Genomic DNA, 24,059 nt, shown 5'->3' with positions numbered 1-24,059 from the left:
GTAGGTGGGGGGAGATGCACTGTTTCAAGAGTTTGATATGAACATTGGGATTTGTCAAGTGTATAAATATAACCAGAAATTGGACGATTATCATTAAATTTCCTGAGGCCCTCCCGGAAGATACTGAACATCTGAGAACAGTTAACAACTAAAACCAAGTGTGAACGGACTCTGCAAAGAAGCCCTTGCACTGTGGGTGAAGAGAAAAGCTAAAGATGGAGCACAAGCTTCAATAGTGTTACTGAACATCAGAGAACATTGACTGTTCAACCAAAGTGGGGCTGTTATGCCAAAGGCAGGGCCTAGTTGGCAAAACCTGGGACCATGACACATAATGTGTGCTCAGTCGTGTCTGACTCTTTGTGACCCTGTAGACTGTAGCCTGCCAGGCTCCTCTGTCCATGAGATTTTCCAGGCAAGAATACTGGAGTGGGTTGCCATTTCCTTCCCCAATGACACACGGGACTGAGCATTTGGGTGGATGCTCCCCAGTCTCGTTTGAACCTTCTGAGCCTGACTGGTGGCTCACCCATCTCAGATAAGAACTAGCATGTTCCTGTGCAGGGAGACCATACAAAGGACTTGCCATGAAAAGGTAGCACATTCCCCCTTCCTCTCCTCAGCATTAGTCCTATCATCAGGATTAAATCACAGCATAACCCAGACAGAGATATATTGGGTCTGAAAAGGGAAGAAAGTGGTCACAGCCCCAAAGAACTACAAGATGGGATCAAGTGGTTAATCAAGGGGACTAAAACATACGTCTAGATAAAGGAGAGTGTTTTTAGTCACTCTTAAGATACAACACAAACTTGCTGCTAGGGTGGCTCCTAGAAGCCAGGAGAAAGTGTGGCCCTTGCTGAATGGTGGACATGCAGACACAGGGGAAGAATGAAAGGCGGAAGGAATGAGCTTGCAGGGATGGATGTATTAGTGAGGCCAGAAGACACATCAGAGGACACACCATCTATCAAGGTCATTGAGAATGTGCTGGAGAGAAGGGCATGCCAGCATCACTAAGGAGATCAGTGATGGCCCTTCCCTGAGGCCAGGGCTGACAACAGAATCTACCATAGAACTTGGCTCACTGATGGCAACGGGGATGTCTCTTCCCTCTTCTGGGCTGAATAGTAGCTGTGTGTATATATATATGTATATATATATATATACAGACATATGTATATATATATATATATATATATATACATACACACACACACACACACACTTCCTAATTCCTGGAATCTGTGAATATTACTTTATTTGGACAAAAGAGTCCTTGCCCATATGAATAAGTCAAGGGTCTTTAGATGAGGAGATTGTCATGGGTTACCAGGATGGGCCCTAAATGTAATCGCATGCATCCTGAGAAGAGGCAACAGAAGAGAGAGACGCAGAGGAGGCAGTGTGAACACAGAGGCTGAGGCTGGACTTAGGCAGCCACAAGCCAAGGATATCAAGAGTCCCCAGAAGCTGGAAGAGTAACAGAGCAAATTCTCCCCCGGAGCCGGTCACAGAAAGTGCAGCCCAGCTGACTCCTTGATTTTGGACTTCTGGCCTCAAGAACTGTGAGAGAAAAATATTCCTATTGTTTCAGGCCATCACATTTGTGTCCTGACAGTCACAGAAGACTAATACACTCCCCTTTTCTTTTCACAAGAGACACTCCCTGTCTTCTCTGCTCCTAACTACAATTCTGCATCTACTTCCTGGAGACCTCAAATTGCAACATCAGGATAGAATACAGCTCAATTGTGCAGGTTCAATCCCTGGTTCGGAAAGATTCCCTGGAGGAGGGCATGGCAACCCACTCCAGTATTCTTGCCTGGGAATCCCATGGATACAGGAGCCTGGCAGGCTACAGTCCATAGGGTCATAAAGGGTCGGACAGACTGAAGAGACTTAGCATGCACACACTTCTGACTGGGCAGAGTCCATGGGAAGGATACGTAGGCCAGTCTTGGAGGAGTGGGAGGGCAGGGGAGCAGGGAGGGCTTTTCAGAGGCAGTGACATCTCAAGTGGCCTGAAGGGAGGGTGTTACTGCTAAGTCGCTTCAGCCGTGTCGGATTCTGTGCGACCCCATAGACGGCAACCCACCAGGCTCCCCTGTCCCTGGGATTCTCCAGGCAAGAACACTGGAGTGGGTTACCATTTCCTTCTCCAATGCATGCAAGTGAAAAGTGAAAGTGAAGTTGCTCAATCGTTTCCGACTCTTCGCGACCCCATGGATTGCAGCCTACAAGGCTCCTCTGTCCATGGGATTTTCCAGGCAAGAGTACTGGAGTGGGGTGCCATTGCCTTCTCCGGAAGGGAGGGTAGAATCAGCCAGATGAAGACATGCCAGAGAGACTGACACATACTCAAGGAAGCAAAAAATATCCAGTATGGGGAGGAGTTGTGGGAGATAAGGGCAGTGAGGCAAGCAGAAGCCAGATCACACTGGGCTTTGTAAGTGATCCTGGGTCTTTGTACTTAATCCTGAAAGGATTTTAAACAGAGGGTGTCATGATCGGCATTTCGCTAATAAAGATTAATTCCTTTGGCTTAATTCCTGCCAGAATACAGCTATCCCTGGGAAAGATACCACAGTAAAACCTCCTCGTGTATCAATGTCTTTATGTAGCCAGCTGTATCCAATCTGTATCCTGGCTGTATCCTGACTGTTTCCACCAGGGAGATGGTGACATTATGATGGCCTCAGGCAGCCCTCGCTTCAAAATTCAATCAGAACAATTCACAGCTTTTTCTCCATCTTAATATGAAGTGCTACGCAAAAGCAGTTTCAAGTACCCCGCCCCCGCTTTCTTCCAATCAGGTGAAGTAAAGTGAAGTGAAAGTCATTCAGTTGAGTCCGACTCTTTGTGACCTCACAGATAGTCCATGGAATTCTCCAGGCGAGAATACTGGAGTAGGTAGCTTTTCCCTTCTCCAGGGGATCTTCCTAACCCAGGAATTGAACCTAGGTCCCCTGCATTGCAGGTGGATTCTTTACCAGCTGAGCCACAAGGGAAGCCCAAGAATACTGGAGTGGGCAGCCAACCCTTCTCCAGAGGATCTTCCCAACCCAGGAATCAAACCGGGGTCTCCTGCATTGCAGGCGAATTCTTTACCAACTGAGCTGTCAGGGAGTGAGTAATACTAAATCCCTTCTAAATAGACCTTCTGGAGCTGTGGCCTTCCTGACAAGAAGGGTTTTCAACCCAAGGAGGAGTAAAGGCAAGCGGAAAAGGGCACCACCATTTGCTACCCTGGAATCCTCCCCGGAGGACTGCAAGGGGTCATTATCTGACTGCAAGATCTGACCAGTCTCAGGGAGGAAGAGGCAGCAGCAACCACTCCAGGAAGGCCTGGCCTCCACAGGAAATTGTTATCTTACCTCCCTTGGGGAACAAAACACAAGCTTTGATGCGGACATCAAAAACAAGTGGCCTGAGAGCCACATCGGGTGTGCTTTCTCTGGTACTCCAGGGCCTTCGCTGTTGTTTGCAATGAAATCAACGTTCAAATATTAGCAGAGTTCATGGAATGGTCCAGGCTTCCAGGTTCTCTTGTCAAATCAGGAGCCCTGGTTTCAATTCACCCTCATTGCTGCGATGCCTAGAGTGCAGCAGACACCCCCTTCACAAGGGACAAGCCAGCCTCTGTCTACATTATCCTTGCCTTCCGGGTTGTCTCCTTATCACAGAGCCAAGTGTTTTGTCTTTCTAATGCAGGTCAAAGAAATATTTATTTTTAGTCATGTGCCCACCCAATGTGGGAAAATGAATAGTACAGTGAGAAAGTCTGAACTTCTAGAAAGCAGGAAGGCTATACAGTGTTTTTCCTCTGACACCAGTCAGCTTCATTCATTGAATTCATGTGACTGAGTTTGTGGCCCCTGATTTAGCCTGCCTCTGCTGCACCCCCACCGCACCTCCTGGTCCAATTCCTCTATTCTGCCTGCAGCATCCACTCCCGCCTTCTAGGATGAGCCCGCCTGCATCCCAGTGGCCCAGCATCACTGCAGAGCAGAACCACTGCTGGAGAGACCTCCAGGGAGATGGCCCCTGGGGAGCTGCAAACTTCTGGGAAGAAGACACAGACAGAAATACCAGGGGAACTGTAGGGAGAACTTTGGCTGAGAGGCTCTGATCAAAAAGGAGATTATTTCAAGTACCCTTTTCTTCTCTGCCTTCCTTAACTGATTAACACTACCCACCCACGCACCCAGTCTAGACCTGCCTCACTGTTAAATGTACCAAGAAATGGAACGAGTCTGCTCCTGAATTACCCTTCCTTGTTCAAAAATCACTGGGGCTGGGGGTGGGCATGCGGAGTAGGTAAGGGATGGAGGGAGGGTTGGGGGAGATGATAATTGACCCTGGATCTTGCAGGGTGGCCTTGTGGTGGGAGAGGTGCAGTTTTATTTGCTAATTCTCAAGGCCAGAGTGTCATGTAGGAAAGGGTGGGGGCAGGACAGAGGAGCCTGGTGGGCTGCAGTCCATAGGGTCGCAGAGTCAGACAGCTGAAGCAACTGAGCACGCACTTACAATGAGACCAACCCTCCTAGGTTGCTGGAAGGATTCCATCAGATAAGATGTGAGTTAGCGGGGTCTGATTTAATAGGCTCATTCTGTGTGGCTCTGGGAGGGCCTTGGAGTTTCAGTGGGGTGGAACGGGGAGAAGCAAGCGCACTTGAAGTGGTGTGGGTGGGCTGCCCTGAGTGTAGGCAATAAAAGATAGAGATACTGGGTGAAAACTAGGAGTAACAGACCTGCCTGGCTGCCCCTGCACACTTTGTAAACATCTCTTCTACACAGATTTCCTGCCTGTGAGACCATTCCTAGGGTTGGCCTCGCCTCTTCCTGCCTGATGCTATTCAGGAACAAGTCCTTTGTTTTGCTTCCTGAAGGCATTCTCAGTCCAGCAGTGCCATTCCCCAGCAGCAGGATAACAAAGAGGCTTTCCTCCTTGGCCCTTCACTAGGTCCTCTCTCTCTTGTCTCGAGACTCAGGATCTTAGGGGTCAGGCCTGGGCACCTGCCATCCCCACGCTGCTGTGCAAGGAGAACAGCCTCTAGGCCACCAGGAGCCCCAAAGTCCTAACGGAAAAGAAGGAACAAGGATAAAGGTATATTTTAAATAAACAATGCCTTTTAAGTACTACAAAATGGTTTTAGGAGTAGATTTTAATTTCATAAGTAATGCATATTCATTGAAGAAAAATTAGAAAATCTATTTATGCAAAAAGATAAAATCTCACCACATACAGGAACCATTGATAATCTCTGATTGCACATTCTCCAAGACTTTTCCCCTTAATACGGTTATGTACGTTTGGTATGTGCTTTTATAACAATCATGAGAAGTACAGGCAGTTTTATAAGCTGCTTTTCTAAGGCATTGATTATTATGCTTTTGATATAGTTCAATCATTTTGCAGAGATACAGGTTTCCCTATACTACACTCTAACTTTTTGTAATTTAATGTGTCATTTACCAAACAAGTGACTATCTGTGGGACAAAAACAAAAAGAATTAATTTTTAAAAATTATGTTTCTGACCTAAGGTTGGCCTATTATCCTCTGTGGGCTGTGTGCATCATCTCATTTAATCCTTCCATTAAATTAATTTATAATCTTCATTGTGTAGGTAGAAAAAAATATGAGCTTAAAGAGGTCCATTAACCCTCCCAAGGTCACACAGCTGGAAATCAGCAGATCTACTCCTGTCTCTCTGACGTCAAAAATCAAGCTGTTTCCAAATTAGTGATGTCAATGACCTTGGTTTGGCATGGTCAGGAGGCATGGGTAGCAGTATGGATCATATTATATAGACCGTAAATGAAAGCACCTACTGTTACCCTGGGGCCCATTACCAGTACTTGGTGTGAATGTCTCTGATGAAGGCCCACCCAGAAGGTCAAATTCAGTCTCTAATGATGAGCCTTCTCTGTCTTTTTTTTTTTTTTTTTTAGTTTAAAGCTCTTTAATACGTAATCCATTCACAGTGATGGTAAGTACTTTGCTAGAACCACGTGTCAATAAGTACAGTTGGAACTAACACAAATTGTAAAGCAACTATGCTCTAATAAAAATTAATTTTTCCCTGACAGTTCAGTTGGTAAAGAATCCTGCAACACAGGAGATCCCGGTTTGATTCCTGGGTCAGGAAGATACTCTGGAAAAGGGATAGGCTACCCACTTGAGTATTCTTGGGCTTCCCTTGTGGCTCAGCTAGTAAAGAATCTGCCTGCAATGTGGGAGACCTGGGCTCAATCCCTGGGTTGGGAAGAGCCCCTGGAGAAGGGGAAGGCTACCCACTCCAGTATTCTGGCCTAGAGAATTCCATGGACTGTATAGTCCATGGGGGTCTCAAAGAGTTGGACATAACTGAGCAACTTTGACATACAGACATACCAAAAAAACCTAAAGTGTCACGTATATGGCACTGGATCCACAAGCCTAGCGATAAACATCTTACTACTTAAGTTTTCTAATATATTTTACTGGAGAATTTATATATTAAAGTAAGTACATTTATTATTACAAAAAAATAAGAATGAAATATAACAAAATTTTCCTTTAAAAAAAAGAACCAATGAGTTGAGTTGTGAGCATGGTGTCACTGTATTTTCGATATGCTCCAACTGGCTCAGGAATCCTCTGTTCTTTGAACTAAAAGACCTGTCCTTCCATCTGGGATGTGAAAGTGAAAGTGTTAAGACACTCAGTCATGTCTGACTCTTTGTGATCCCATGGACTATAGCCCACCAGGCTCCTCTGTCCGTGGATTTTCCAAGCGATACTGTAGAGGGTTGCCATTCCCTTCTCCAGGTGTTCTTCCCAACCCAGGGATCGAATCCTGGTCCCCTGCATTTCAGGCAGATTCTTTACCATCTGAGTTACCGGGGAAACTCTCTTAGGCACAGCAGGCAAACTGAGGCAGCTGAGCAGGCTTATGAAAAGGCAGAAGCAGCTTTGCCCTCTTGGTATGGAGAAAAGGAGGCAGATGTTTAAATCAACTGGGACTTGACTGACTGGACCGACTGGCAACTGTACCAGCCCTAAGACAGGCTCCAGGGAATCCTGGGTGAGCTCACTCAGGCTCCACGAAGTTCAACTTCTCCTTGGGAAAAAGGTCCTTTCTGTTTCTTGTGAAAACTCAGGATAAAACAGGCGAATTTCCCAGTGGTCACCCCTGGACATTGGCTGACCACATTCTGAACAAGCGGGACAAACTCCATATTAGGACACATTTTTACTTCAGGGGATGAAACCCAAGAATGCATGTGCCCACTTGCAGATTTTGGTATTTCTGCTATAAAGTTGGAAGGATTAGCACTCTATAACTTTACTCTCTGCTTGTATGAGGAGTAATTATTTGTTAGAACAACAGCCATTCGTTTCCTTCAATGTTACGGTTATAACTCTAAACTGTTTTAATGTCTTTGAAGAGAATTAATTAGCTCTTCTGTTGATACTTCTAAAGCATTTTAATGCAGGTCTGGTTTTTTTACTCAACCTTTAAAAGAACTTCCATGGCAGTCATTTAACAGATAACAGACTTTTCAGGAAATGACCAATGCTTTGTAGCGTCTGAAAGGAATCATGTATGATAGACATTTGTGCAATTAAGAAATATAATTACTCATTGATAAAAGGGTACTGTTAATGAAAATTCCTTTAAAAATTAAAGATATGTCTTATAATTGATTTTTTTTTCTTAGTCAAAATATAATGGCTTGGCCAATTTATTTAATTATAAAGAAACTTTAAAGGATAAGGCAGTACTCAGTGCCAGGAAAATCATAAAGTATTTAAAATCTCCAGAGTAAAATTTATTACTTCTCCTGGTGGTGCATTCCTATGTCTGACAGACATTTTTATTTCCATTCTTCTTCTTAGTTTATCCTTCAGTCATATTTATTGAAAGCCAGCAAGCACCTGCTGTATGCCCGGTTAATTTGGCAATTATTATTTTAAATAATCTTCAAAGCTTATTCCATGAAACAGGTAGTAGAAAGGTCACAAAGTACCCCCATTTTCTAGATGATAAAACTAAAATTTGAGAAAATCAATTGACATGGTCCAAGTCACACAATCCTAAGGGCCAGAATCAGAGTTTGGACCCAGGTCTTGAGCCCGCAGTGCCTAGGAAACCACAGCTGCTTTGGTGTGTGCCTTGGAGCTGCCATGGAGGGTAACTCACACTTGTTACAGGTACATCTGTACCTAGTCAGGGCCCAGGGGCCACTTCCCAGACTTACTGATGGGGACCCTTGGCTTAGACGCTGGGCATCTTCATTTTTAAAGCTTTCCAAGTCATCTTCACAGAGGAAGAGTTGTGAAACCTGCTTCAATTACACGAATCCAATTCCTCTGGCCTCTGCTCACAAATCTCATTTTCTGCAAACTATCTTCATTTTGTCGTGGCCCCCTTTGGGACTCATCCATCATAATTAACGTGGAGTCGCCCTGTAAGAGCCCGCCAGCTCCAGGAGACAGAATGACAGAACTTGTGGCCTTTTTCCTTCCTGTCAAACCTTCTCAATGTCTTCTCACCCATGCAACATTTAGGTGAAAAAAACCCAAAAAGTTCAATGACTTTTTTCAAAAGCTAAGAGAGGTTTGTAGATATAGGTGTGGAGGCAAACCACATCCGCATAACTGAAAGAACATGAAAAGTCAACAGACTTTTCTTCAAATCCTCGTGATGTGACTTTGGCTAAGTCATTCACTCCCTCAGAATCTATAAAATAGGGATCATCACAGGTACCTCTCAGAGCTCTTGGGAGTCATATATTGGCTTCAATAAAACTGAAAAAAATCTTTCTTCTTCCCACCCTGCCTAGGCGGAGCAGAACCTCAGACTCAAAAAAAAAAAAAAAAATCAGTTTCAAAATATCTTGAAAAGCAATGTCTATCCGTATAGAGGTCTGTTTATAGATGACAGCAGGACTTCCACATAGCAGGACATGCATGACTAAGCCATGGACTTGAGGGCCAGACTGCTTCAGTTCAAATGGTGACTCCCTCACTTCTTGGTTGTGTGTCCTTGGGAAAGTTGTCAGGTTATTTCTCTGCCTAAGTCTCTTCATCTGTGAAATGAAGGTGATAATAGTATTTTCCTCACAGGACTAGAAACTCCAAGAAGTTTTCGGAGTTCTTAGCAGAAGAAATCTTTTCCAGGCCTGCTGTCTTGTTTATTGGAAACCTATTTTGACTGGCAGTTTGCTAGTCAAAGCTCGCAGCATTTAGATGCAGGCCGAGTCTGTCCCCTTTCTCCTCCTATCGTCCTGACCACCACCTCTATCTGTGCTCTGACATCCACTACCAATAGTCTTGAACCTCTAGGGGCTCAGCCTCTTCTCCAGCCAAGGCCTAGAGTCTAGAATTAAATGTATTTAAACAGGGAGGCCTGGCATGCTGCAGTCCATTGGGTTGCAAAGAGTTGGACACGACTGAGCAACTGAACTGATACTGAAATATAAAGAACAGCACCTGGGAATAGGCTAAAAGGTATATAGCATAAAAAGCCATAGTAGCTATTACTGCAGCCTGTGACACGGAGCCAAACAGCCTTAAAACCTTTGATCCAAGTCAGTCAGTCCCTAAGGCCCCACACTGGGTAGCAGCTTCCCCAGCCTCTCATCTCTTCTTCTCCTTAACACTCGTGTCTGCCTGGCTAATGCCTCTATTTGCCTCTCAGTCACCTTTGATCCATTCCCTGTCTGCTCTTTCATAGGCAATGTTATGTGCTCCTTCCTCTGCTTCTCTTGTTTCTTTAACCTAGCATCCCCTTTGTCTTATTTTGGGGGGGGTGGGGAGGGCAGGTGGACTGGTGGTTTCTTTCTGGTCATGCCATGCAGATTTTAGGATCTTAGTTCTCTGACCATGGATCAAACCTGGGCCTTTACAGTGGAAGCGTGGAGTCCTAAACACTGGACCACCAGATGATTCCCTAGTATCCCTTATCTTTACTCAGATGAGCCTACCAGGTATTTTCAGGGCCTAGGGAGGCAGGAGGTGGCAGGATCTTTTTGTCACACACACGTAATGTACTTAAGATGCTTGGCACTCAATAAATATGAGTTTGCTTCTCACTTTGAAATTTCCTGTCACTGTAATATCCATCACAGAACAATAGGGCAAAGCAACCCATTTCAGATGTTCTTGGAAAGTCTGGTATCACCAATTTCTTGTCATTCACAGTATGTTAACATACCTACCTCATCACATTTGATTCTGAAAACTAGGAACCAAATGAATCCACAGGCTTGGGGCATAGGCAGTCTGAGGGTCTCGGGTTGTGTTATCCAATGTGATCACTACTAACCACAGAAGCTTGCATGCATGTATGCTAAGTCGCTTCAGTTGTGTCCGACTCTTTGCAACCCTATGGACTGCAGGCCGCCAGGCTCTTCTATCCATGGAATTTTCCAGGCAAGAAGACTGGAGTAGGTTGCCATGCCCTCCTCCAGGGATCTTCCCAACCCAGGGATCAAACCGGAGTCTCCTGTGTCTCCTGAACTGGCAGGCTGATTCTTTACCACTAGCGCCACCTGGGTGGCCCAGCCACTTAAGCCTATTTCAATTTAAATTAATTAAAATTAAATAAAATTTTAAAATTCAGTTGCTCAGCCACATTATCTGCATTTCAAATACCCAAATGTCAGATAGGAATAGTGGCCATTACACTGGACAGCATAGCCATGGAACATTTCTGACATAGCAGGAAATTCTGCTGGGCAGTTCTGGTGTTTACCATGACTCTGGTACCCTCCTTCCAGCCCTTTCTGAGCCTTGAGGCCTCGGCTGTAGAAGAAGTTGAGCCCCCAGAGATTTAAGACCATCGAAAGTGGATGTCAGGGTAGAGACAGAGGCAGTGGTCAGGAGGGTAGGAAGGAGATAGGGGACAGACTCGGACCTTGCATCTAGATTTTGCAGGCTCCTGTCTGCTTTAAGATCAAGATAGGTTTCCAAGAAACAAGGCAACATGCTCTGAAAAGGCCTCAGCCCACAGGTATTTCTGCAACAAGTCCCCAGCTGAACTGCTTGGGAAAGGAACTCTTAGGGCATTTCTTGCCTTTTATAGTGAAGTGGAAATTGGGAGCAATTATCAGAACACTTCAAAGAGAAAAATACTAAGCTATCAGCAAGGGTGATGCAAAAGGAAGTTTTCTACCCTGAATTTTCCAGATTATGGCTTTGATTCTTATGTGGACCCAGTCTGAAAATATGTTGCCCATCCTTGCTTGTGACGTCCCCTTAATGTGACATGAGACCCAGAAGAGATAGCAATGGTAAAGACAGCCACTTTGCAGGTGGCAAAGTGTGTGGAAAAGGGTCTTGGTTATCAGCTGCTTCTTCGGAGATTAGATCCAAAAGGCTGCGGAAACTCTGCTTATCACGACACTCTTTCCTTTCCAGGACCTCCTTCCCAAGAGATCCCCTTTGCCGCTGTCTCCAGGGGATTTCCACAAGGCGTTTTTTATCAAGGACATCCATTCACAGAGGATCTGCACTCAGGCTCCGTGGGCATGGGTGACATCCCAGGTACTTCTAAGTTGGGACAGCAGCTGTCCCATGTTGTCCTGTGTCTGCTGGGGGAGGGGGGGTGCGTGGTGCCTGCCACCTCCAGGCGGGACTGTAAGTGTACAAAGTGAGCCTCGTTGGCACCTGGAGGCTTGGGGAGACTTCTGAAGCATCTGCCTTAGTTTCCCTGCTTCTGTCCCTTCCTACACAGAATCACACGGAGGCATATCCTGACACTTATACAATTTGTGAACCTTCCTTAGGAAAAGAGGTGAAAAATGTGAACACAAATTAGGCAGGAAAGCAAATCTTTATTTAGGCTTCAAGTTTCTGGAATCAGAAAAATCCAGGGCTGTCCTCTGAAACCTCTTCAATTTCCCAGAGATGCTTATGAAAACATGCTTCCAGGCAACCTGGCTTTTCCTCTCTACCTAGAATATTCTATAGCGTGTCCCCCGCCCTGTGCTGCCCCATAACCACCGGCACTCACAGAAGCCATATAAGGGAGGGGCTGTGAAGCTCCAGGTGTGTTAGTTTCACAGTAAGGCCACCTCTGACCATAAGTCACAGGCCTGTGAAAGGAACTGTAGGATGATCCCAAGTATTTGATTGCTTTATTTTTCTTTTCCAAATAAGAAAATGACCTCAAAGGAGTAGTTTCCCCACTGTCCCATCACTTTTTTTACTCTTGTCAAAGAATATTTATTTATCTGAAGTTAATTTTTATTGGAGTATAGTTGCTTTACAATGTTGTGTTAGTTTCCACCACACAGCAAAATGAATTAGCCATACATTTATATAATATATATAAAGGTCTGTCTAGTCAAGGCTATGGTTTTTCCAATGGTCATGTATGGATGTGAGAGTTGGACGGTGAAGAAAGCTGAGCACCAAAGAACTGATGCTTTTGAACTGTGGTGTTGGAGAAGACTCTTGAGAGTCTCTTGGACTGCAAGGCGATCCAACCAGTCCATCCTAAAGGAGATCAGTCCTGGGTGTTCATTGGAAGGACTGATGTTGAAGCTGAAACTCCAATACTTTGGCCACCTCATGCGAAGAGGTGACTCATTGGAAAAGACCCTGATGCTAGGAAGGATTGGGGGCAGGAGGAGAAGGGGACGACAGAGGATGAGATGGTTGGATGGCATCACCGACTCAATGGACATGGGTTTGGGTAGACTCCGGGAGTTGGTGATGGACAGGGAGGCCTGGCGTGCCGCAGTTCATGGGGTCACAAAGAGTCGGACACGACTGAGCGACTGAACTGAACTGAACTGAACATGTATACATATATATGCCCTCCCCTCCCTTTTGGATTTCCTTCCCGTTCCCATCACCACAGTGCATTAAGTAGAATTCCCTGGGCCACACAGTAGGTACAGTAGGTTCTCATTATCTATTTTATACATAGTATCAATAATATATATGTGTCCATCCCAATCTCCCAATTTCTCCTACCCCCTTTCCTCTTTGGTATTATACGTTTGTTCCCTTCGACTGTATCTCTATTTCTGCTTTGCAAATAAGATCAGCTATACCATTTTCTAGATCGCATTGCTTTTAACATTAGGAATGAGAACTGGGTCTCATTCCCAGCTTGTACTCCAGCCTCTAAACCACTTTGTTTGATAGGAGGTAACATCATGCAGTGGTCAGAGTCCAAGCTTACAGTCTGAAGATTTGAGTAACAAATCCTTGATGTACATCCACGAGCAGTAAGATCATGGACAAATCACACAGCTTCTCCGAACCTAGTTTCTTTACCTAATATGAGTCTTTTGAGTGTGTTGTGTGTAGTAAGTGAAATAATGTAATAAAAATATATAAAAGGTAGTAGGTGCTTAATAGACCTTAATTGCCTTATTGTCTCTAATGCCATCCCTTGGATTCTGCCTTTCTACATGACGGTGTGTGTCTGGAACAAGAGAATGTGAAATTAAGTGCCATAACAAAAATTTCTTAAATTGCTATTGCAAGTCTGAAGAAAAAAGAATCACACATCCTTATATCATTTTTGCAATTCAAACAACCCAGGTGTCAAGTTCCCAGAGTAAAATATGGCTATAAAATTAGCTCTAACCATCTAGGAAAATAAAGTACAGAAGTAATTTACAATTAATATATTCACCATTCTGCTTATGAAGTCTTCATAGCTAGTTTAATGTATTTAAAAATATGAATTTAAATTAACCAATATTTAAAATATGGAGTATTGATTCTATTCCCTATTTTACCTCATGACAAAAGAGATTTCATGCTGTCATATACACATTCAAGCAGAAAGCCATTTTGCTTTTTCCATTTGTTTTCATTACTTTTTTTCTATATTTGTTCTTTGACACTGTTTGTATTGAAACCAGGGTTTGCCTTCTTTTCACTTTATCTCTCCATGGCAACAGATAGATTGCAATACCACACACAAAAATGCAGAATTACAGCCTCCTGGTCAGATCAAGCAGAAAAAACTGTACACAGTGTAACCAGTAATGGAGACTTGGGATAGTTAATGAATAAGCCAAATCTTTCTCTTTCAGACAGAATATAAATCACAATTCCTTTTTGTGTCTTCTCTTTTCTCCCTGGAAAAGATCTGTAAATATGTGTAGAATGAGCAATAGATTGGCTATTTCCTTTTCCTTTTCCAAGCTCTCACCAGTCATCTGATTAATAATGTATTGGAGAAATTGTGATTCTAATTATTATAGTTTAGTGAATGCTTTCCACCTACCGTGGAATGCTTTACATAGATGAGTTTATTATCTCATCGACACAGCTCTACAAAGGGATCACTGTCATCTCCTGTCTGCAGATGAAGAACCTGAGGCTCTGAGAGGGTAAGTGGTGTGTTCATAGCTACAAAGTGGAGGAACTGAGATTTGCTCCTTCAAAGTCTATCTGATGGTATAGCTTGGGTTCTTAACCTCTCTGCTGGCATACTTGCCCAGAATTTTGCTGGGAGAGCAATGTCAATTCTATAGATCTATTACTCCAAGCACTGCTTCTGCCACTGCAGTTTTTTAAAAGGGGTTCATTTATTCATCTCTAATGTCTTCCCCATACTTCCTCAGAGGTTTCTGACAGCAGCTCCACTTTACAACCCCAATCCCCTTCAGTATTTAGGATTTGTTCAATGCAAACACCTGAACTCATCTGAAAATAGCTGCATGCCCTTTCTTTATAATGTTTGCTATCATCCTTCCAATGTCAATTTCAAGTTCTTTGCAGAAGATTATTCTCTTTGATGATTCATTCTCCTTAGGAATATTTACAAAGTATTGATCGACATGAGCACATGCTTTAAGCTCATGGGGTTGAATCCTGTGTGACTTTTGTCAGGTTCCTTAGCCTCATGAGCCTCAGTTTTCCACTTCTGTAAAATGGGAATCAGTAATGTGATATAAACCTTCTGGTATTCTTCAGTGCCCAACAAATGTTACCCCCTTCTTTGTTCCTCTTAGGACAAAAAAAAAAATCTGGAATTCGGTTCATCCTTCAATCTCATGTTATATATTACCTAAATATTACGTGTCACCTCACCAATCACTCTAAGTAGAAACTCTGCCTCTTGTCATTCTCTGTTACTTCCCACAATCTTTTTTCCTGATAGTGCTCAGCTACAACTTTTCTATTTGTGTAACTTATGATTCAAACTCCATGAGGATGGGAAACAAAATCTGCTTTATTCACCACCTACTACAGCGACTAGCACATTCTGTTTGCCCAACGAATACTTGTTGAATGGAAAAGTGAATGAATGGATGCATATTCTTGCCACTGTACCAGTTCCTTATCAAAGTCAGCACAGCCCCACCGTGCTCTTAAATCACCAGCCTCAGAGCTCAGGTGCCATGTTTGCTTCTCCTTTAGGACTCATTCCAAAGTCCTGTTGTGATGTGCTATGCTAAGTCGCTTCAGTCATATCCAACTCTGTGCGACTCCATGGACTGTAGCCCACCAGGCTCCTCTGTCCATGGGATTTTCCAGGCAAGAATATTGGCATGGGTTGCTATTTCCTCCTCCAGAGGATCTTCCTGACCCAGGGATCGAACCCACATCTCTTACGTCTCTTGCACTGCCAGGCATGTTCTTTACCACTAGTGCCACCTGGGAAACCCAAAGTCCTGTTGAATTTTCCTATACCCTCATTCAGACTTGCTCTTTCTTGCCCTGTTCTTTAGCCTCTATCAAGTCAAGACACCCCTAAATTATTGGGACAGCCTCTTACACATCGTCCTTTAAGATCTCTATCCCACCCAGTTCTCCAGCTAAAATATTTGGGGTTCTTCTGTTTGGGAACTTAAACTGCAGCTTTATGTCTCTTCAAGGATAGGTTCCAAATCCCTTCACCATCTTCAAACTAACCCATTTTCTCCTTCTTCCCTAGGTCAGACCTAGACTAGCAAATCTATAGATCTCTAATATAGGGCTTGCTCATTACAACCTCTAAACTCCCCCTTCACCAATCTTTTGACCGAAATGTCCACTCTACTCCTTTCTGTCAAAACCTATCCTTTCCCTGTAAATCCTTAGTTTGAAATTTACATCCATGGCTAGAGACCTAACTTTTCTCTCAGCTCTGTCGTTAACTAGTTTAGGATCACGGATAAACTTTGTGGATGTTTATCTTTTTTGGCAATTAGCCGGAAATGCTTACATAGAAAACGTTCCCCCAAAGATTGACTGTCCTGGGCTTCACAGTGCCCTGGTTGATGAAGGTTTCCCTTTGGCCTGGTGCGTGGGAGGGTTTACACCTTGGAGCAAGACATCAAAGGGAGACTTTAGGTAAACAAGGACTGTGTCTTTTGTAAAGTAGAAAAATGTCACTTCTCAGGAAGATCATATTTAATAAAAAGATAAAATTTAATAATAATGATATAGAAGCTAAGGATGTGAAAATAGATTCTCTTCAAATAGCCAATGAAAAGTCTTCTCATTGCCCTAGAAATACAAATGCTCCAGATTAAAGATCACTGGGACTAAAGGATACCAGAAGCCCTTTCTCATGATAAGGTTCCATATACGTAATCCTCATTTAAGCGTCTATCTAGGCATCTTGTAAACCACACATCCTAAAGCCAGCTGACTGACATTCAGATTGCAGTGTGTCTTATCACTGACCACCTAGTGACCTTGCACATGTTACTCATCTGTCCCTTGACTAAACAGAAATAATAATACTACCTCTTTCATAGAGATGCTGTAAAAAATAAATAAATGAGTTAGTGCCAGTAAATCACTTAAAATAGTGTCTAGCACATAAGTTAATTTAATAAATATTAACTACTCTTACTACTACAATGAGAGAGATGGCCTAGCAAGAGTTTGAGAAGTGAGTCATATTTATATGGTTGAGGAGGTATCTGCACTCAGGTAGTAATGAAAATTAAGTGCAATGATGCTTCTAAGAAAATTATTTCATTCAACAAATGTCTGTTGATCATCTACTAAGTTCTGTGCTAGCTGCTGAAGAACAGGTAAGTTAAAGCCCTTGCCCTTCAGGAGCTAAAACTTGGAAGGGAAAGTTAAGTCAATGCATGTATCATGCGATTAATGGGCAAAATGGTTGGTAGACCATACTTGCTACAGGAAATCAGAGAAGGGAAGAACAGTAAGAGTTGAGGTTAAGAAATTGACAATGACCTCAGGAGGATTTGACTTGGATAAATGTGAAAAGAGCTGAGCATTTCACCCACAGCCAGAACATCAAAGGAAGAAGAGTTAGTATAGAAGACTAGGTTGGTGAGAGAGAGGACAGGAGCTCAGCCAGCCAACAGTGAATCTTACTGAGAAACAGGGCCCCAGCCAACAAGATGGCAGCTGTTAGTGGTGAGAAGTCCTGTGTGTATGTCCACTGCACAAATTCAAGGGTAGGTAACCCTAAACTAATGTTAGTCCAAGTGAAAAATCCAGGAAGAGGAAAATTAGGGGCCAATTGATTGGATTGTAAATTCAGTATGAGTAAGAATTTTTCAGCCTCTGCTAAAATTCCTAACCCAGCCTAGAAGGCTATCATGAGATCAGGAAGATCATTGTTCAATGAGAGGATTTTTTTTGTTGCTGTTGTTGACCTTGAAGTGATTTTTTGAAAAGACTATTTTGGGGTTAATTTTGGTTTTAAATTTTGATGTAAAATGTTTTACAATACCTATTTAAAAAATCTAGCTCTTAAGCTTTTAAATTAAACTTATAAAATCTATCATTCAATTCTAGTAAATTTAACAATCATTTTTAAAGGGGCTTTGAATAATATTTGGCCCTAATTATTAACTTAAAGAACTTCAATATTTAAACTATGCTTATAAATGTAATGCAGTCTGTTATATTTTTAAATATGTATATTTAAAAGATAATAAATTATATTTATAAATGTTATGACCCAAATTCTCTCAAATATTTCAATACTGTATATAAACTTGGTAAGATTTTCACTTAAAATTGTTGAGTGAAGTTACATGTTTTAAATTAGAGTAGTAAAGTTGCCCCTCAAAAACTTTTTCTAATTACTGCAAATATACCAAATACTAAATATGTGCCCGTTCCTTGATGTAAAAATATTAATATCCTTGGTTTGATTTTCTTAAAACATGTTACACAATTCTAAACCTTTCCAAGGATAGAATGAGTTTAACCCTTAAGTTAACTATGTTATACAGTTTGGAGAGCTACCTTCTCCTGTACTGTGGTGAAGGCTTCTGCATGAGATTACAAAATGATCCGAGATTTCAGCTGGGGGAGCGGTCTGCATTTTCTTCTTTGGAAAACTTGATGGAATGCTTTGAACCCAATTAGTTTTAGTGGAAATGACTGCATAACGTCAAAGTGTTTATAAGGTAGAAGAAGGAGAAGGGAGGATAAGTAACCCATTTTCCTGAACTCGTTTTATATATTACCTAGTGTTCATTATTCTCACAGATGTCTGCAATTCCTACCTAAAGTGACCATTTGGCCCAATTTTGCCTTGTTTATTTCTTAAGAGAAGTGCGTTTTTCTTCTACCTGAAAAAGCTCTTATATTTAATGGAATATTCCAGTGTTTTTCATGTATTTATGATTGCCATAGGATCACACAACTCTTGCAATTAATTAGTAATAATATATATATAACTGGGGACTTCCCCAGTGGCTGAGCGGTAAAGAATCTGTCTGCAATGCAGGAGACTCAGGTTTGATCCCTGGATTAGGAAGATCCCCTGAAGAAGGAAATGGCAACCCACTCCAGTATCCTTGCCTCAGAAATTCCATGAACAGAGAAGCCTGGCAGGCTATAATCCATGGGGTTGCAAAGAGTCAGACGTGACTGAGCATACACACACACAAATATATATAGTTAGATTCTAGATATCTCTCTAGGTTTTTCCTTACCTTTCATCCCAACCTACAAGGACACACTAGATGGTCCAAAACCACATTTGGCGCTGGGCAGACCATTTCCGTTGTCTTCTGTCCAGCGCTGCTCTAGGTGATTTCAAAGATAGTGACAACGCAGTGAATGCGTTCCAAGGACAGCCATCTGGACTGCGATGGGGACATTCATGCTGAAGGGTGAGACTGAGGGTTTAGGGAGACATAATGACTTTCTACAAAGGTGTGATTGGCCATCCCATGAAAGTAGGCTAGACTTCTTTTATTTGATTCCTGACACCACTGGATAGAGGTGACAGAGTAGCAGATTCGATTCAGCAAAGGAAAGATGTTTCTCAAGATGGAGTTTCTCACAGAGGAAGAGATTACCCTAGGAGATAGTTAGCCCTTAGTCACCAAAAGTACCCAGGTGAGCCTGGGTACCCATCTTTTAAGGATGTACTAGAAGAGAGTCTAACAACAGTCACGAGGTTGACATCAATGCTTTATAAACTCTCTTCCACCTTTAAGAATCTCTGATTACAGAAAACAGAGTCCACAAAGCTAGATGGCTCATAAAAGGCATCTAAATGTCAGAAACGTAATGGTGTCATTATATTGCCCCACTTACTGCAGCACCGGCATGTCAAATCTCCTGATGCAGAAAGCCTTTCTCTTTCCTGGGACAGACAGCATTCTGAGTTTTACGGAGAGATTAGAAATGAGATGGATCGGGGAAGCGGTGGAGGAAGGAGGGAGGGGAGGTGTGGCAGCAACAGCTGGAAGAAATTAGAGCCATGATAGAAATCAAAAGGAACAGATACCCTGAAAGGAGAGGGAAAAAAAAAAAAATAGTACCACTGTGCAGTTTGGGAGTGGCTGGGGGAATGTTGGAAAAGGCTTTATCACAAGATAAAAGCCTTGAAGGTATGTGTGCTAAGTCACTTCAGTCATGTCTGACTCTTTGCGACCCCATGGACTGCAGTCCACCAGGCCCCTCTGTCCATGGGATTCTCCAGGCAAGAATACTGAAGTGGGTTGCCATCCCCTCCTCCAGCAAATCTTCCCGACCCAGGGATCGAACCCAGGTCTTTATGTCTACCTGCACTGGCAGCCAGTTTCTTTATCACTAGCGCCACCTCTCTACCTTATGACCCACAAAAACAGACTTAGATGATGAGAATGGGGGATGTCCACCAACATGTGCCACCTCCTTAAACTTCCAAGGATGCTGCCGTTTCCCAGATGGAGAAGATGGCACAGAGATGAGCTGTGCACCCAAGGTCACACCCTTGAAGGTATAGGCATACATATATGTGTACACTCTGGTTTGAGAGTGTGTGTGTTTGTGTGTGTGTGGGTGTGACAGGCAATGAGAATTTGTCCTAAGGATAAATTAACGAATTATAGTTTGTCAGGTATGGGACATAATTAAGTCATTTGGACACTTCATTATTAATGATCAGATTTTCATCCTCATATTAGCTAGCATTTACTGAATACTTGCTTCGGGATGGGTTACACCAGGCATTTTCCATGTTCTCTCCTGTGCCACACCAGTGGGAGGTTCCGCATGATACAGTGACCAGAGAAGACAGGAAAGCCTAAAGCACATTGTAGAGAAATGTCCATTGACCACTCCTCAGAGTCCACAATCAAACTTTCAGATTCTCTGGTCAGATACCTGGCTTTCACCCTTTTATGAGGAATGGAAATTTTAACTTCTTAAAACCTCAGTTTTCCTTTTCCTCACTAGGGCATCTTCACAGGTCATTTCTTTCTTCCTTCCCCACCCTAGATACCATGGCAACTACTTGAAACTAACCTTTCAAGCAACTTGGGCTCCATTAATATATTTTTTTTTAATGTACACAGATCAATAATAGGGAAACACATAGCCTGACTAAGCTCCTTTTGTGGGCTTCCACCTTTTTATCGGAACCCTGTCAATGGAAGACCTTTCAAATAAATTATCATTTCTATCCTAATGCAGATTGAAAGGAACTGGCAGCAGGCATTTTACAATGCATATAGGTGTACACACAACTTCCCTAGAGAGGGACTTGGTCATATCTATTGAGATGCTTAATGTTGCAGATCTTTCTATCTAGGTAATTGACCTTCTAGGAATGTGCCCTAAGGAAGTTTTCATTCACACACACACACACACACACACGTTTATGAACAAGATGTTCATTGCGGCCTGTGTCCCTCAGACTAAATTCTTAAGTGAGATTAACTAATTTCTGTAGCTGGATGTATGATTTTTCGGCTTGTGTCAAAAGCCTACCTCTGGTCCAATCGGCAATGAATAAAAAGGTTGAAAGGTGAGCAGGGTTGTGTGGTAATCAGAGCTGTCCCTTCCAGGGGTTGTGGAGAGGGAAACAATACTTTTCATACACTGTTTCATGAAACAGGAAGACAGTCAGGATCTCATGGCAAGTGTAAAGAGCAGGATATAAACTGTACAGATGACAGACCTTAAACTTCCCAGGTGCCTCAGTGGTAAGTGCCTGCCAAGCAGGAGACACGGTTTCAATCCCTGGGTTGGGAAGATCCCCTGGAGAAGGAAATGGCAACCTGCTCCAGTATTCTTGCCTGGGAAATCCCATGGACAGAAGAACCCAGTGGGTTACAGTCCATGGAATCACAGAAGAGTCGGACATGACTGAGTGACTAAACAGCAGTTTTAAAAATATGAAATTATTTGAAAAGAGATGAATACTTACAAAAGGGAATTATGTAATAATTAGGTCATACATCAACATATAATCAAAATCCATTTCTCTACCCTTACAAATAATTAGTATGTGTCCCTCTCACCACACTGCACCCATCAGTTCTACAGTGTAACTCATCCCAGCATCACCAACCGCAGTTAAAGTGACCACTGAGATTTATTACTTCATTTCCTTAAGTCTATGAATTAAAGTAGTACAAGCATAAAACTTTTTGATATATGTCTACAGGTGGAAGTTACACGGTGTATTGAATGTTATAATTCATTCAATTGTTTTTTAATCAACCTGAAAGATATATAACACACACCCACACACTTTGTGCATGCACACACATACACACACACAGAAAAAAAAACAAACTAGAAAGATATACACCAAAATGCAAATGGTTATTATCTCTAGGTGATAGACTTACCAGCATGGTTTGTTTCCTTCTTTATATCTTCAGTATTGTATAGATTTTCTGCAATACATATATATTTGTCTTTTAATAATAAACAGTAAACATTTTTCTCTAAGATTAAAAAAAAAAAACACTGGTGGGGATCATAATCTTCAACCCCACAATATGACTGTTGGAGTTTGGGATACACAACTCCAAAATAAACTGCTTTGGTATGTTGATTATTTTGAGTTTAGGTACTTGAAAAACAGCAAACTCAGGGAAAGGCTTTCTCTAAACTCCCCTTTTCTGCCTAAAGACAGATCCTGCAAAAAGCACTCAGTTACTAAGTCCTTTCCCTGAGAGATCCATCGACCAGGGAAGGTTGACTCATCACAGGAGTTGTTGTTTAGTCACTAAGTCTTATTCAACTCTTTTATAACTCCATGGACTGTAGCCTGCCAGACTCCTCTATCCATGGGATTTCCCAGGCAAGAATACTGGAGTGGGTTGCCATTTCCTTCTCCAGAGGATCTTCCCGACCCAGGGATTGAACGCTCATCTCCTGCATTGCAGGTGGATTCTTCACCACTGAGCCACAAAGGAAGCTATCACAGGAGAGGGGCCTAGAAGCAAACTGTCACAAACTGTCACACCTCCCAATTATCCCTCTAAAGACCCATTCATCTTTCCTAGAAATCATTTATTCCCCACCTATACTCCTCTTTCCCTTTGAAGATGGGTATTTAAGCCTGAATTCTAAGCCACCTCAGGGAGTTACTCAGTTTTCTTTGAATATCACCTGTGTATAAATGAGGTGTACATGTTAATAAATTTCTGTTTGTCTTTCTCTGGTTAATCTGTCTTATGACAAGGATCTTGGCTAAGAACTCAAAAGGTTAGAAGGAAAATTATTTTTTCTCCCCAGTGGCATTCTTTTACAAAAAAAATAATGACCACACCAGGCACTATCTCTGAGCCCCAGCCCCTCATGCTGTCTTTTAGCCTCATTGTGGGAGGAAGATGCAAAGCCAGCCATATGGAGCAGCTTAGGAATATGCTCTGTGCTGAGATCTCCCAATCATTTCTCTAGATCCACTCTCTTTCTACAATGCTCTGTAGACTAATCTGTACAGATTTGCATTTAGCAGGCTCCTTTGCCCTCTGGCATCAGCTGGATTTGGCCAACCCCAAGTCAGGGAAATTGAGTGCAGCAGGGTCTGCCAAAAACAACAGCTCCGCAGCTTCCACCAAGCGGTTCTGTGAACTTCTCTCCTTTTGTCCTGCGAGTGCATGCTCAGTGGCTCCGTCGTGTCTGACTCTTTGCGACCCTATGGACTGTAGCCTGCCAGGCTCCTCTGTCCTTGGGATTCTCCAGGCAAGAATACTGGAGTGAGTTGCCGTTTCCTACTCCAGGGGATCTTCTTGACCCAGGGATTGATCACACGTCTCTTACCTCTCCTGCATTTACCACTAGCGTCCTGGTAATAGGTTTCTTCCCTTGTCCTTGTCGGCCTGGGAGTGAAAAAGTCTCCCCACTATGACTGCTCCTGAGTTCTGCACCATTCCTTGTCAAATTTGTTGAAAGGTTGAAATCAACCTTTTCTTAGACTCTTCTCTTTTTTAAATTCTTTTCTGTTATAGTTTATTACAGAATATTGGATATAGTTGCTTTAACTATACAGCAGGACCTTGTTGTTTATCCATTCTGTATGTAAAAAGTTGGCTGGCTTCAAACTCAACATTCAAAAAATTAAGATCATGGCATCCGGTCCCATCACTTCATGGCAAATAGATGGGGAAACAGTGGAAACAGTGACAGACTTTATTTTCTTGGGCTCCAAAATCACTGCAGATGGTGATTGCAGCCATGAAATTAAAAGACACTTGCTCCTTGGAAGAAAAGCTATGACAAACCTAGAGAGCATATTAAAAAGCAGAGATATTACTTTGCCAACAAAGGTCCATCTAGTCGAAGCTGTGGTTTTTCCAGTAGTCATGTGTGGATGTGAGACTTAGACTGTAAAGAAAGCTGAGCACCAAAGAACTGATGCTTTTGAACTATGGTGTTGGAGAAGA

The 24,059-nt window shown here is 42.7% G+C and overlaps 1 long non-coding RNA gene across 2 annotated transcripts in view; it reads left to right on the top strand.

Annotated features, from left to right (window-relative positions):
• Positions 1-4,925: 4,925 nt before the first annotated feature.
• Positions 4,926-24,059, top strand: part of LOC122446283 — a 32,784-nt gene continuing 13,650 nt past the window's right edge. For both annotated transcript variants that reach the window (XR_006270838.1, XR_006270837.1), the window contains exons 1-3: positions 4,926-5,110; positions 11,413-11,538; positions 14,291-14,351. This is a non-coding gene — a long non-coding RNA (uncharacterized LOC122446283). The remainder of the gene's footprint in view (positions 5,111-11,412; positions 11,539-14,290; positions 14,352-24,059) is intronic.

This window comes from Cervus canadensis, chromosome 8, assembly GCF_019320065.1.
Source record: "Cervus canadensis isolate Bull #8, Minnesota chromosome 8, ASM1932006v1, whole genome shotgun sequence".
In the NCBI taxonomy this organism is placed as follows: Eukaryota; Metazoa; Chordata; class Mammalia; order Artiodactyla; family Cervidae; genus Cervus; species Cervus canadensis.
Note: the sequence above shows the minus strand (reverse complement) of the source record. Positions and strands in the feature narration are given on the sequence as shown.